Source organism: Pogona vitticeps, chromosome 2 (genome assembly GCF_051106095.1).
Source record: "Pogona vitticeps strain Pit_001003342236 chromosome 2, PviZW2.1, whole genome shotgun sequence".
Taxonomy (NCBI): Eukaryota; Metazoa; Chordata; class Lepidosauria; order Squamata; family Agamidae; genus Pogona; species Pogona vitticeps.
Window position 1 is genome coordinate 288,865,754 of NC_135784.1, and position 13,569 is coordinate 288,879,322.

At 47.9% G+C, this 13,569-nt stretch overlaps 1 long non-coding RNA gene across 1 annotated transcript; it reads right to left on the reverse strand.

Annotated features, from left to right (window-relative positions):
- Positions 1 to 5,005: 5,005 nt before the first annotated feature.
- LOC140704985 (uncharacterized) lies at positions 5,006 to 12,734 on the reverse strand. The gene is made up of 4 exons (XR_013541135.1): positions 12,503 to 12,734; positions 10,157 to 11,832; positions 6,440 to 6,629; positions 5,006 to 5,898 (listed from the first exon to the last, which is right to left on the reverse strand). It is a non-coding gene; the product is annotated as an uncharacterized LOC140704985 (long non-coding RNA).
- Between the last annotated feature and the right edge of the window lie 835 nt (positions 12,735 to 13,569).

Below are 13,569 nucleotides of genomic sequence, written 5' to 3' on the forward strand. Positions count from 1 at the left end.
TTTACCTGGACCGTACCTTGTTGCTGTTTTCTTCTTCTTGTTGTTGTTGTTGTTGTTGTTGTTGTTGTTGTTGTTGTTGTTGTTTTCATTGTTGTTGTCTGGTTCGTCTGCCACATGGCAAATTCAGGCTCTAATCCCCCACTGAGCCATGAAATCACCTTAATGATCTCTGACAAGTTACTGTCCCTTAACTTGACCTACTTCACAAGGGTTTTGTGACAATAAAACAGGGAGGGGATTCCTGAATGCTGCCTCGAGCTCATTGGAGCAAAGGTAGGATATCATCGTAAAACACCTTCACCATCATCATAGTCACTATAATGAATCATTGTCATCATCATCGTTTGCATTTTGGGAAACATGGAAGGAGTTGCTGACTGGACAGCTCAATGATTTAGGCAGAGGTTGGAAGTTCAATCCCACAGTGTGTCTCCTGTGGGTAGAGCCATCCTGGGTGGCCTTGGGCAAGCTGCACAGTCCCAGGGCACCCCCAGAAGAAGGGAACGGTAAACCACTTCTGAATATTCTCTACTCAGAATTGACTTGATGGGCACAGGATTGTTATAAGAAAGAGCATCCCCAAAGAGTGGGAAAGGATTGTGAGGACACTCAGGCCTCCCCTGGGCAAGGGTATGCAACTGGCAAATCCTTCACTTCCAGAAGTGTTGGACTGGAACAGCACTGAACCCAGCAACTTCATGGACAACAACCCCCTAGATGAGAGCTGAAGTCAGGGAAAAATTTCTGCACACATCTCAAGCTCTGGCTTCTTCTGGTCGAAAAGAGCCAAATATCTTGACATTTTGATTGGTTTTTGCTTGTGTCTATATTTCATGGGCGTCCCTGATTTTGAACTGGGCAACACTCTGACACAAATAAAGATTTGCATTTTAGCTCTGTATTCTTTTGCACTGACATTAATTTATCCCCCATCCTACACGAAGCCAACATACATTGTCTCCTTGTACATTTTGTCATCCCCGCAGTGACTTATCTTGTGCTGGGCCTGGGGCCTTATGTTCTAACATGTCCCTGTGGAAGTGATGGATATCCACATTGGGTCTTCAAATAATTTTGTCCTGTGTTCCCTTTAGCGGATAGTATGCATAAACCAGAGGCCTAATACGATCAAGTGGCTCGGTGCACTAAAGAGGAAAGAGGCAGCTGCTACTGTATATGGCAATTGTGTTCCTCAGAGATAGACGTGATCTACATGTTGTAACTTCGAAAACATGAAGTTGATGTGAGATGCTTCCTGGAGATGTGCCTGCAAAGTTGCATTTTTGTGCACACACGTGGAACTTTTGGGCCTCTCTCCCTGTTTTACTACTATATCCACCCTTGAGGGAGCTGATTTCATTTCCTCCTCTATCCTGTCCCCTCCTTCCCTGCCCTCCCTGCTTCTCCTTCCCTCATCCTTTAAAAGTAAAGTTTTTTAAAAAAAGTAAAATCCCTTCCTGCCATCTTTACAAAAATGAATTACTTCTGTGAATTTCGATCAGGACATCCTTTTTTGTAATTCATGAGCTGGATGCTAATCAGACGATGAGTCAGACTTGAAGAATAAACGACTCTTGGCAGTAAGACCAAAGACGACAACTTGCAAATGGGAGGTGCTGCTGTTTCTGCTGGGTACAGCTATGATCCAGGCAATGATACTTTTCTTTGCATGCCCTGTATCACTTCTTCTCTCCTCTCAAACATCAACCCTCTTAGTTGTTCCTCAAGGTCAGGGGTGGGCAAAGGCTGGCCAAAGGGTGTAATGCAGCCCATCAGATCTGTTCTTGTGACCCACCTCTGTTCATATTCCTTTTTCCCTTCCTTTCTCTCTCTCTCTCTCTCTCTCTCTCTCTCTCTCTCTCTCTCTCACACACACACACACACACACACACACACACACACACAAACACCACAGAGAAAGAGAGAGAGAAAGAGGGGAGGTGAATTGCTTCTGCTAGAAGCCTATGGAAAGAGCTATTTACCTTTCAAATAGAATTCAGGATCCTCATACTCTGTTGAATCCCAACACTGATAGATAGATAGATAGATAGATAGATAGATAGATAGATAGATAGATAGATAGATAGATAGATAGATAGATAGATAGATAGATAGATAGATAGATAGATAGATAGATAGATAGATAGATAGATAGATAGATAGATAGATAGATAGATAGATAGATAGATAAATAAATAAATAAATAAATAAATAAATAAATCCCTCACAATTTTTGAAAACTGGACATGGACTCAGTACTTCTAGATTTATTTACTATTATTTATTTTTGTTAGTTAGTTAGTTATAACCTGCCTTTCTCCTTAAGAAGGACCCAAGGCAGATTACATCATTCAAAGTCAAAGAGAATGGTTTTCACCTGCTTGTGGAAGAACAGCAAAGATGGGGCCAGCCTGGCCTCCTGTGGGAGGGAGTTCCAGAGTCTAGGAGCAACAACAGAGAAGACTCTCTCCTGTATCTCCACCACCTTTTTTCTTTTGTGGAGATTTTGTTTGTTTTGGCACTTTGGGGGATCTGTGTGGCCAGAGATTCCCAAATGCAGAAAAATGGCTCTTGGATCTGCTGAAATTGCTCATTCCTGCTCTAGTTAAATCCACCCGTCAGCATCAGAAGCAGGCCAGAGCAATACAAAGACTGAGGTTCTGATATTGGACTGAAAGCAGCCATTAATGATGGTATTTGGGTACTTCCAGTAGCAGGGCTCAAATATCTTACTTTTTGGACTACAACACCCAGCATCCCCCAGCCAGGCCACACCAAGATTCTCCCCAGGTACATTTTGGTACATCTAGGTTTCTACCAGTCCCCCCCCCCCCCCCGTTGGAAGGGATCAAGGCAGATTTTGGCGAATCCTTTGTGGCTTGCAAATCAGCCTTCTGACCCCCAAAGCTAGCCTGGCGCTGGCCCAGCATTTCACAAATTCTGTACAGTACAAGCAGCTTTACACAGTACAGCACAGTACAGCACTATAGCCTTGCCATGAAGGGGGAAAGGCATAGGCATCGAAATGTTGCTTCAAATAACAGGGACACTGTGAACACACAGGGAATCGAAAGACAAGCAACAGGATTGTGCAGATCTCAAGCTTGTATGCTACGAGCCAGAATCCTGTTGACACAGCTCTGTGTGCATAAGGTTGATGAGGTCATCAGCCAAGACCTATTATCTTTAATTAATTTGGACCTTGCCAGGTTCCAAAGCTCCCTAAGGATCCCTTTTGAGCCGGGGAAGCTGATGGGGGTCTCGGGATGGGGGAATCAGCCTTTAATGATCCCAAATTGCTGCTACCAGACCAAACTAGCAGAGAGGATTTGGGGAGACTGAAAGCTCTCGCACACATACATACACAAACTCTTTCGTGTCACTGCTTTTGTTTTTATTTTGAATGGTTGCAAAGATTTGTGACAGTGAGGTGTGTCTGTTTGAAGAATGCTGGATAGGTTAGCGGTTTATGCATCTGGTTGAGATGGCAGAGGTTAGGAGTTCGATTCCCGGCTGTGCCTCCTTGGCAGGGGCTGAACTCAATGATCCGTAGGGTCTATTCCAGCTCTGCAGTTCGGAGAGTAAATCAGGACTACAATTTCCAGGGTTTTCTGTCAGGGGCAAAATGACCGTTTCAGTCTGGGATGTAGATCAAAGGTCACAATGGAGTTGTGACTGACAGTTCGATTGCAGCCTTAGGGTGAGCCCAGTACAATTCCCTGCCCCGATCGCCCACCCCACTCAAGATGCATTATGCTTAAACTATGTCCTTTTGGTACAAGAGTCAGAAATTCCCCCCTTAGCAGCCCTTCGCCTGGCACTAAAGATACACAAATGGCAAAGTAAATAAGGACATAGGTACCCAGTGTTGTGTATAGAACAGAGTCATGGGTTAGGACTCACAAGACCTGGGATCAAACTCGTGCTTGACTGTGGGGGAGGGGATGTGGGGCAATGGTAAAACCACTCCTTTAACGTTTCGCTTGAACCCTAATAGCAACATGTCATATATATGTTTCCTGTGCTGAAGATAGGAGGCGTCGGCACGTGAAAAATATGAGAAGCAAGTTCTTCCATTCTTGAGCTGGCTCCTTTGTTATTCTCTCATTCACTCTATGCATCTCCCTCACCGCCGGCGGCCTCTGAGTCGCCTCCCTCCAGTCGAGGCTTTCCCGGGCTCCCTCCTCCGGCTGGCAAGAGAGAGAGAGAGAGAGAGGCAGGGACTAATCGGATTGGGAGGTTTTTTTCCCCCCTCCTAATCCCACCTCGATCTGCTGCTCTCTCTTTCTCTCTCCCTCTCCCTCCCTGCAATATCACTAATGTCATCTCTATTGGCTGCATTAGACAGATGTTCCAAAGCTCCCTCCCTCGCTTAATCTGATCCTTCTGTAATACTTTCACTGCTATTAAAGCCACATGCATCTTTCCCCCTCCCACCCATCTCGATCCCCTCGCCTTCTTTCTCTCCCCCCCCCCGCACACCCCCTCCAGTAAGCTTTTACTTTTCCAAGCGGACTTGAGAGGATCGTTAGACCGCCTTTTTCAGGGCGCAACGAAATCTGTCGGAAACCCAGACAATGGGATTCTCTCTCCCCCCCCCCACCGAGCTGCCCCCGCAGCCCACTTTCCCCCCATCTGTTGACGCTTCCAGGAGGAACCACGGCAAAGGCCCTCCCACCCCCTTCCCGGCATTTTCTAGAGTAACTGGGGGTGGAATCCGCGGGCGGAGGAACGGGGCCGGTTCCCGTCGAGTTCCGGCGCTCCTTCTCCCGCCCCGAAGGGAGCGCTCTTTTCGGAACGCAACAAACAAACAAACAAACAAACACTCCTGATGAGGAGGCATTTTCCTCTCTTCCCCCCCCCCTCCGTCCCCTAAATCTGTATTTAACCCATTGCCGTTCTTGACCCGAGTTTTGCATTGTTCAAAGGGCGCAGTTCCTTCGCCTAATCCGGATTCCCAGGTTGGATCCCAGTGGGAAGGAATAAGGAAGAGCAGAATATTAAGAACTATTTGTATAATTTATATGATATTATTATTCATGAGCTAATTTTATTTTATTTTTATTCTAAACTGGATTTCTTAAAGCTGTGTTTACAATATTGGGTCTCAGTTGCACTCTCTCTCTCTCTCTCACACACACACACACACACAGAGAGAGAGAGAGAGAGAGAGAGAGATGCTCCTTTTAACCCCTTCGTGTCCTTCAGTCCAACCCACTTCGCTTTCGCCTCCGGGCGCAGGCGACCCCTTCTCCGGCTCTGCCAGCCGCCAATCCTGCCTTGCGCCCTCTCCGTCCGTTCCGCCCCATCGGAAAGGCTGAGTTGCTCCAGCCAAGGCTCCTCCAGCCGAGAGGGCCGTACGCTCCCTTTCGCTGCCCTTCGGCTGTTTCCGCGGCTGAGAGGCACAGCAACGGGAGTTCCCGCTCCCTGGGCGTCCCGATGTTCCTGGCCGGGCTCCGGGCCGCTGCAGATTACCGAACGTGCGAACTGGAAACAGATGCAAGGCAGAGGAAAGCGACCCTACCGAGGGAGCGGGGCGGGCAGCGAAGGGATTAATTGGGGTGATTTACTACAGGGAGCCGGACCCAAAAAAAAAGGGGGGGGGAGCGATGGGATTTGTAGTATATTTAAAAAAGTAAATGCACTTTTATTTTATTCTGCGTCTGCTCTGATCAGAGAACGCGCACAGAAAAAGAAGAAAGGAAGTGGGGAGGGAAAAACAATGTTTTTCTCAGTTCCAACCGAAGTGGTCCTTTCTTTACGCCCAGACAGCGGTCGATGGGCGTAGCGATCTCTCCATCAGTGTCGGCGTCGGAGCAAATCCCGATAATGTTTCCATTATTTCAGTCAATAAAATCTGTATCAGCCTGAAACATCCGAACCGGCTCGGAAGGTTGGCTGAGGAATTTTTTTAAAAAAAGAGAGAGAGAAAAAAAAATAAAGGAGCAGAAGTCCCATTGCTTTCGGGACGTTTGGAAGCAAGGCGCTGAGCGTTGGTGAACCTGGAACGTTTGTGGGATGTTGGCTAACTCTGCTGATTTCCACAAGTTATTTATTTTTTAAAAAGGCAATTCATAGGGAAGTTTAAAAAAAAAAACCTTTATTTCAGTAGCCCTAAATTTCAGAAAGGAAATCCAAAGAAATAGATAACTAGAAATCCGTCAAGGAGAAAATTCGGAGTTTTACTTTGGTCAACCGTCTCCTGAGGGGAAGAACTGGGGACCCCCCCCCCCAATTCTCCAGCTCCCTCCCCAACTCCTGGTATTTCAACAGCCGGTAGTTTCGGTGGGGGACTTTTCTCGTTTACCCTCCCGCCTCGCTTTCAGCTACTTGCCCTCAGCAGAGAAGACTGTCAGCCTTTGAGGGGGGAGCGGGGGTGTTCCTTTTTTGAATTTTATTTTAATTGGGGACGGGCAGCAAATGAGGCCGAGCTAGATACCGCGGAGCACAGAGAGAAAGCGCGATTTCTCCTCCCCGAGAGATCCGATGAGGCCGCCTGAAGCCCACCGAGATACTCCATCACGCACCAGCCTGCGGTCCTTTCTAGCGTGAAGGACGAGAACCGTCCACGATCCGCCTCCCTTTCGTGCAGCTCAGACCCTTGGTGACCTGCAAGGCTTTCTCCGTGGCTACCCAAAAAGAGCCAAGACATAGATAAAAGTAGATATGCAGAGAACAAGCTGGTCATCACAAACAGTCTTTGCCAACAACACAAGCGGAAACTCAGGTGGGCAATACCGAAATCAGATTGATTATGTTCTCTGCAGGCAAAGATGGAGAAGCTCCATACAGTCAGCAAAAACAAGACCTGAAGCTGATTATGGCTGTGATCATCAGCTTCTTATCGCAAAACTCAGGCTTAAACTGAAGAAAGTAGCAAAAACCACTGGGCTAGTTAGGTATAATCTAAACCAAATCCCTTATGAATACACAGTGGAAGTGAAGAACAGATTTAAGGAACTCGATTTGGTGGACAGAGTGTTTGAAGAACTATGGATGGAAGCTCATAACATTGTACGGGAGGCAGCAACAAAAACCATCCCAAAGAAAGGGAAATGCAAGAAAGCAAAGTGGCTGTCCAACGAGGCCTTATGATAAGCAGAGAAGAAAAGGAAAACAAAATGTAAGGGAGATACCGAAAGTTACAGAAAATTGAACGCAGACTTCCAAAGAATAGCAAGGAGAGACAAGAGGGCCTTCTTAAATGAACAGTGCAAAGAAACAGAGGAAAATAATAGAAAGGGAAAACCGAGAGATCTGTTCAAGAAAATTGAAGATATTAAAGGAACCTTTTGTGCAAAGATGGACATGTTAAAGAAAAAAATGGTAGGGACCTAACAGGAGCAGAAGACATCAAGAAGAGGTGGCAAGAACACACAGAGGAATTATATCAGAAAGATTTGGCTATCCCAGACAACCCAGATAGTGTGGGTGCTGACCTTGAGCCAAACATCCTGGAGAGTGAAGTCCAGGTGATGCTCAAAATCCTTTGGCAGTGCCAAAGAATGCTCCAATGACCATACAATTGCACTCATTTCACACGCTAGCAAGGTTATGCTCAAAATCCTACAAGGTAGGCTTCAGCAGTATGTGGACTGAGAACTCCCGGAAGTACAAGCTGGATTTCGAAGGCACAGAGGAACTAGAGACCAAATTGCTAACATACGCTGGATTATGGAGAAAGCCAGAGAGTTCCAGAAAAATGTCTACTTCTGCTTCATTGACTACACAGAAGCCTTTGACTGTGTGGGAACACAGCAAACTATGGCAAGTTCGTAAAGGAATGGGAGTGCCTGACCATCTTATCCATCTTCTGAAAAATCTATATGTGGGACAGGAAGCAACAGAACTGGATATGGAACAACTGATTAGTTCAAATTGGGAAAGGAGTAGGACAAGGCTGTATATTGTTCCTCTGCTTATTTAAGGCTGGACTGGAGGAAGGCTGGACTGGAGGAATCTCAAGCCAGAATTAAGATTGCCGGAAGAAATATCAGCAACCGATATGCAGATGATACCACTCTGATGGCAGAAAGTGAGGAGGAATTAAGGAACCTTGTAATGAGGGTGAAAGAGGAGAGTGCAAAAAAAAAAAAAAAAAAAAAAAAAGGTCTGAAGCTCAACATCAAAAGGTCCGCATAGTCAAAGCTATGGTTTTTCCTGTAGTGATGTATGGAAGTGAGAGCTGGACCATAAAGAAGGCTGACCACCAAAGAATTGATGCTTTTGAATTGTGATGCTGGAGGAGGCTCTTGAGAGCCCCCTGGACTGCAAGGAGAGCAAACCTATCCATTCTGAAGGAAATCAACCCTGAGTGCTCACTGGAAGGACAGATCCTGAAGCTGAGGCTCCAACTTTGGCCATCTCATGAGGAGAGAAGACTCTCTGGAAAAGACCCTGATATTGGGAAAGTGTGAAGGGAAGAGAAGGGAAGGGCAGAAGATGAGATGGTTGGACAGTGTCATCGAAGCTACCAATATTTAACTTGACCAAACTGGGACGCAGTGGAAGACAGGAGGGCCTGGCGTGCTTTGGTCCATGGGGTCAGAAAGAGCCGGACACGACACTAAACAACAGATATGCAGAAAACAGGGACGTTACTTTCCAGATATTCAGATGTGTAGATAAGAGCTGGGATGTTTCCTTATGGAGATACACAGGGCAAAGACTCGGAGCGTTACTTTCCAGAGGCGAAGAAGATCCATCAATCAAAGCAGATGAAGGAATGTTACTTTTCGATACCGGAGATTTTTAAAAGTTACTTTTTTTGGAGTACGGCTCCCAGAGTCCCCTAGCCAACTGGACGTCATATCATAATCCAGCAAAAGTAACGTTTCCAAGTTAGGTGTAGATGTAGGTATGGATTGGGACAGGACTTGTTCGTGGATAAGCCAAAAGAGAGGGGGGAGAGCGAGTTTTGGGCTTCCCGGTCGTTCCGTATGGCTCCATCTGTCTGATACAACGCAATAATCCCGCTTGATACCCTTCCTAATCCATTTCTTTCTTTTTATCTTCTCCCCCTCCCTTTTTTTTATTTCCAACGGAATTGAAAGTGGAGGGAGGGATTAATAATTTTTAAATAGGGAAACGACTCGACCCTCCCCTTTTCCAAAACCATCAAGGGGGGGGGATTGCTCCAAATTAAACAGATGCCCCTTGATCCTCCCTTCCCCTCCCCTCCCCACTCCCACCCACCTCACCCCACCCCCGCCGGCACTCTCCCTTCGTGGGTCGGGAGAAGCCTATAAAAACAGGGGCACATATTTGCATTCCCCCCCCTCCAGGCGGCGACTGGTGGTGTCTGTTGCTGTTGCTCCTGGGCGTTTATGTTACAGGATTAAATAAACAAATAATAATTTTAAAAATTCCGCCCCACCCGATTCAGGAAAACAAAAATTCAAATAAAACAAAAAAAAAAATCAGCAAATTGACGTTTGAATGCTCTGAAAGAGAGCCGGAGAAGCAAGATGGGTTCCTGGCACACCTTCTTGAAACGTTCAAGGAACATTTGCCCTTTGTTTCCCCAACTGTTCTACTAAGGGAGAACACTCTCGTTTCACATTTATTTTTGGAAGGCAGGGGCGGGTGCGGGGAAGGGACGTTTTCCAGGAAAGAGGGACAAGAGGAGGTAAGGGGGTGGATGGAAATAGGGATGGAAGTTGGAAATCTGTTCTCCACTCGTTTATGCATTTTTAAAATTTTACTTTAAATTTACCTCGCCTTTCTCCTTAAAAAAAAGCACTGGAGGAGGCTTACCTCATTCAGAACTAAAAGCTAAAAACAGTAAATTATTAAATAGATAAAGAATTACTGTAATAGCCCTTTGCGTTCTCCTTCCAAATCCTGTTTTCAGCATTTGTAAAAGCTAGCTTTGAGAGGCAAAAAAGGAGGAAAGAAAAGGAAAAAGAAGGGGGGGAAAAAAGAGAGAGAGAGAACATACTCTCCTTTTGAGAAGAAGCCCCTTCCTTTCTCTTTTTTCCGTTTGATATGGTAGAAAATACTGTTTGGCCTGGGAGGATTCCGCTTCAGATTTTCTCGTGTTCGTTTTAAAATGTCGTTTGATTCTTTTATTATCATTTTTTGGGCTCCACAATTCAAGGCCGCTCCTCCCCGCCCCCCAAGCCCTATATTTATATTTTACTCTCCCGATTCTTACCCTCGAAGACCGTCCTGCAGCTGACCTCTCCATCTCGGCAGCGGTCGCGTTGTTGGGAGTCCCCGGTAGGGGTAATTAACTGTAGTGACTACGGAGACTCCCGTTCTCCGAAGTAATTCGCCCAGACAAGTCGGGGAACGGTTTCCGTTTCTTTTACCCCTTCTTAATCAGATTTACCATATTTTTTAAAAAATTAAAACTTTGCTTTTAAAAAAATAAAAATTGCCACTTCGGGGGGGGGGGGGAGAAGGAACCCTGAAAAAGAGATTAAATAAAACAAAACGAATCAAAGGAAAGAGAATTCCTTCCAAGTCAGAATTCCTAGGAAAAAGTTAATGCAAACCGACGCAGAACTCCTATATATACATACACCTCTATGACAATAAGCTCCATTGAACTCAGTGGGTTTACTCCTAGGTTGAGGGCTGCCTCGTTGGAAGAGTTGTGGTCTCCTCTGTCACCCTCTGTATTTACTGCTTGGGTCAAGATCTCGCAAAAGATGCGCCCAGCGGCGAACAACGTCCCCGAATGAGATCTATAATAGATGAAGAAAGAGAGATGCATTCTTCCAGCGTCGCCACTCCTGTCTGATCGATACAGGTGGGATCCACAGGGCCCTGTATCCGCCTCAGCGCGCGCGCGCATCATCAGACGGCTCCCCCTGAAGATGCGCGCCGCCCAGGTGCGAGAGGCGCCCATTTCGTACTAGGAAGAAAGCCCCATTGAGTTCAATGGGACCTCCCCTGCCAAAGTAAGTGTGCAGACGCGGGAGAGGTTTTTTACCCAATATCCCCGCTTGGATGGCGCCCGCTCCTCGGTACCTTTACTCGCAGCTAAGCCTTACACATTTCAACTTTAATTACTCTAAACTAAGGGTTTCCCGGATTTCAGCCGGTCGAGAGGTAGGTAGGTAAGTAGGAGCTTCCTCCAAGATCTGGAACGAAATCCGGGACGGTATGGCGACTGCATGTTGATCTAACGCTCGGTTTTGAAGCACACCGCTTTCTTTCTTTTTTTCATTTTAAAGGAGAGAGATTAAAAGGCCAGGAGCCAAAGAGAAAAAAGGATGGGGGAGCTTTCTGGGGGAAGCGGCGTCCCAAATACCAGCCGTTGTTTCTTTACGGATACGGCTTCGTGGCTGGAGGGATGCCGGTTTCCAAACTGCCCGGAATTGGGATCGATTCTTTCCCCTCTCTCTCATCCCTGTCTCCCTCCGGCTCCTGCCGCTGCCCCCACCTACCCCCCCCCCAATTCCCTTCCTCCACCTCCATAATTTCAAACCGACTTAAGTGCTGGTTCATCAGCTTTTTCCCTTTGTCCGCACCCGTTGTAAATAATGGTTTGGAGATTACCTAATTAAGGCGCATTAATCACTGATAGAAAAGGAATAAATCAAAGCCGGGCTCCAGATTACAACCTCTCTTTCCCCCCCCACCCCCACCCCCTTACAGAGAGGAGAATGACAACTCTATCCACGGGCGACAGGTGCGCGGCGAATTGCTGCGGCAGCTGAAAAAACACCCGTTGCTGCTACTGTTGCATCATCATCTTCTTCTTCACCATCGCCACCTTCTTCTAAAATGAAGATTTCCTCCTTCTTACCCTTCGGGCGCTCAGAGCCGTGCTTTAAGCCTGAACAGGGTAAAGAGAACGCCGTTGTCGGAGACCAACGCTGGCTAACGAATAGAAAAAGTAGGAGCAAAAAAAGAGAGAGAGAGAAAGAGGGAGGGAGAGAAAAGGAGATTTGGAGGATTATTTTTTGGACTGCCCAGTTGCCGAACCTCCCCTCCTGAGTTTCCCGAACGCGAAAAGAAATTCACAACACCGGGGACCTGCTTTCTGTTCAGAGAGTAGACCCCCTTACTCCACCGAGAGGAGAGAAAAAAACTCCCTTCGTTTAGCGGTGCATTCGCCGCCCCGTAAAACACAGGACAAACACTCGGAGGATCCCTTTGGAATCGGGCTGCGTGTCGCCCCCAAGCTACGGCCGAGCAGCGGGAGTGGGGTGGGGGGAGAGAGAGAGAGAGACTGGGCGCTTTGAGCAGAGCGCGCTCCCCTTCCCGCTGCCTGGAGGAGCATCAAGCCGCTCCACCCTGGACCAGAACGGATCCGATCCAAGGCAGCAACTTTTGCCTCATTCCCAACCACGAATTCTGGGTCGCCTCCCGCTCCCCCCCCCCGTCCTGCCGTCCCGACCAGCTAAAATATATATTTTTTAAGACAGGGTTTTAAGAGGGGCAGGCCGTGGGCAGTGGGGCTGGGTCGCTCAAGATGTCAGTCTCCGGGCGCTGGGGAGAGAACCAGATCCCCTGGGAGCGGTTCCCCTTGGCCGCCTCCTGAGCATACCTGGTTCCAGGCTGTGGCAGCCGCGAGAGAAGCCGGAGGGCAGGCGCGCGAGGGGCTCCAGCGTCCGCCCAGCCCTCCAGCGCCCGCATCCTCGCCAACAAGGCAAGGCGCACACAATGCAAATTGTCCTTCGGGCGCTCGCTCGGCTGCGCTGCCAAGGGCAGGTGGCTAATTCTACGAGCACCAAACCCGCTGAATAGCACAGCCTGTACCCCCCCTCCCCACCAACCCGCCCTTCTCTCTCCCCCTCCTCCGCCCTCCCCCTCTCTCCCCCCCCAACATCTCTTGGTCAGGAACCTTATAATTAATTTTAGCTCCCTCCATGCGCCGCATCATTAAAAACAGCCCAGAAAACAGCGTAACGGAGACCCATAGAAGAGGAGACGGAGAGGGTCGGCAGGGGCGAGGAAGGAAGAGCTAGGCAGGGAGGAAGAGGGAGTGTGTGTGTGTGTGTGTGTGTGTGTGTGTGTGTGTGTGTGTGTGTGTGTGTGTGTGGGAGAATGAGACGGGAGGGGGAAGCTTTTTGTCCTTTTACCGCCTTTAGAGCTGCCAAAGGTTTATTACGCTAATTGAGCAAGATTAATGCGACCATTGTTGTCCTCGGGTTGCTACGGGTTTATTTCCCCCCAGAGGGCTCTGGATTTGTGGGAGAAAGGAGTCGGGGCGGGGGGGGGGAAGAGAGGACCTCCAAACCTGAAAAGTTGCAAAATTCGGAGAGAAAAGTGTGTGTGTGGGAGGCGTCCTGCTCTTCTACCCATCATAGCGACCTCGTTCCTATCGAATAAACCTTTCTATGGGACAGGTGTTTAAATGTAGCGGCGCAAGTCTGGAAAAAAAAAACTACAGAGAAACCCACAGAGAACTAAGAGCCACCTCTCGCAACCTTTCCGGAGCTGAAAGCAGGCGGGCGGGGGTAGCTGTGAAAACCTGTGCAACAGCGCCCCTTACTGGCCAGAAGGCGTGTTTCAAGATCGAAGCAATACCGCAGAGCAGCCGGTTAGAACGGCGCAATGCTGCCATCTGGTGGCGTAAGAAGGAAACGCGCCCCTCTTCTCCGGCTCCTCAGG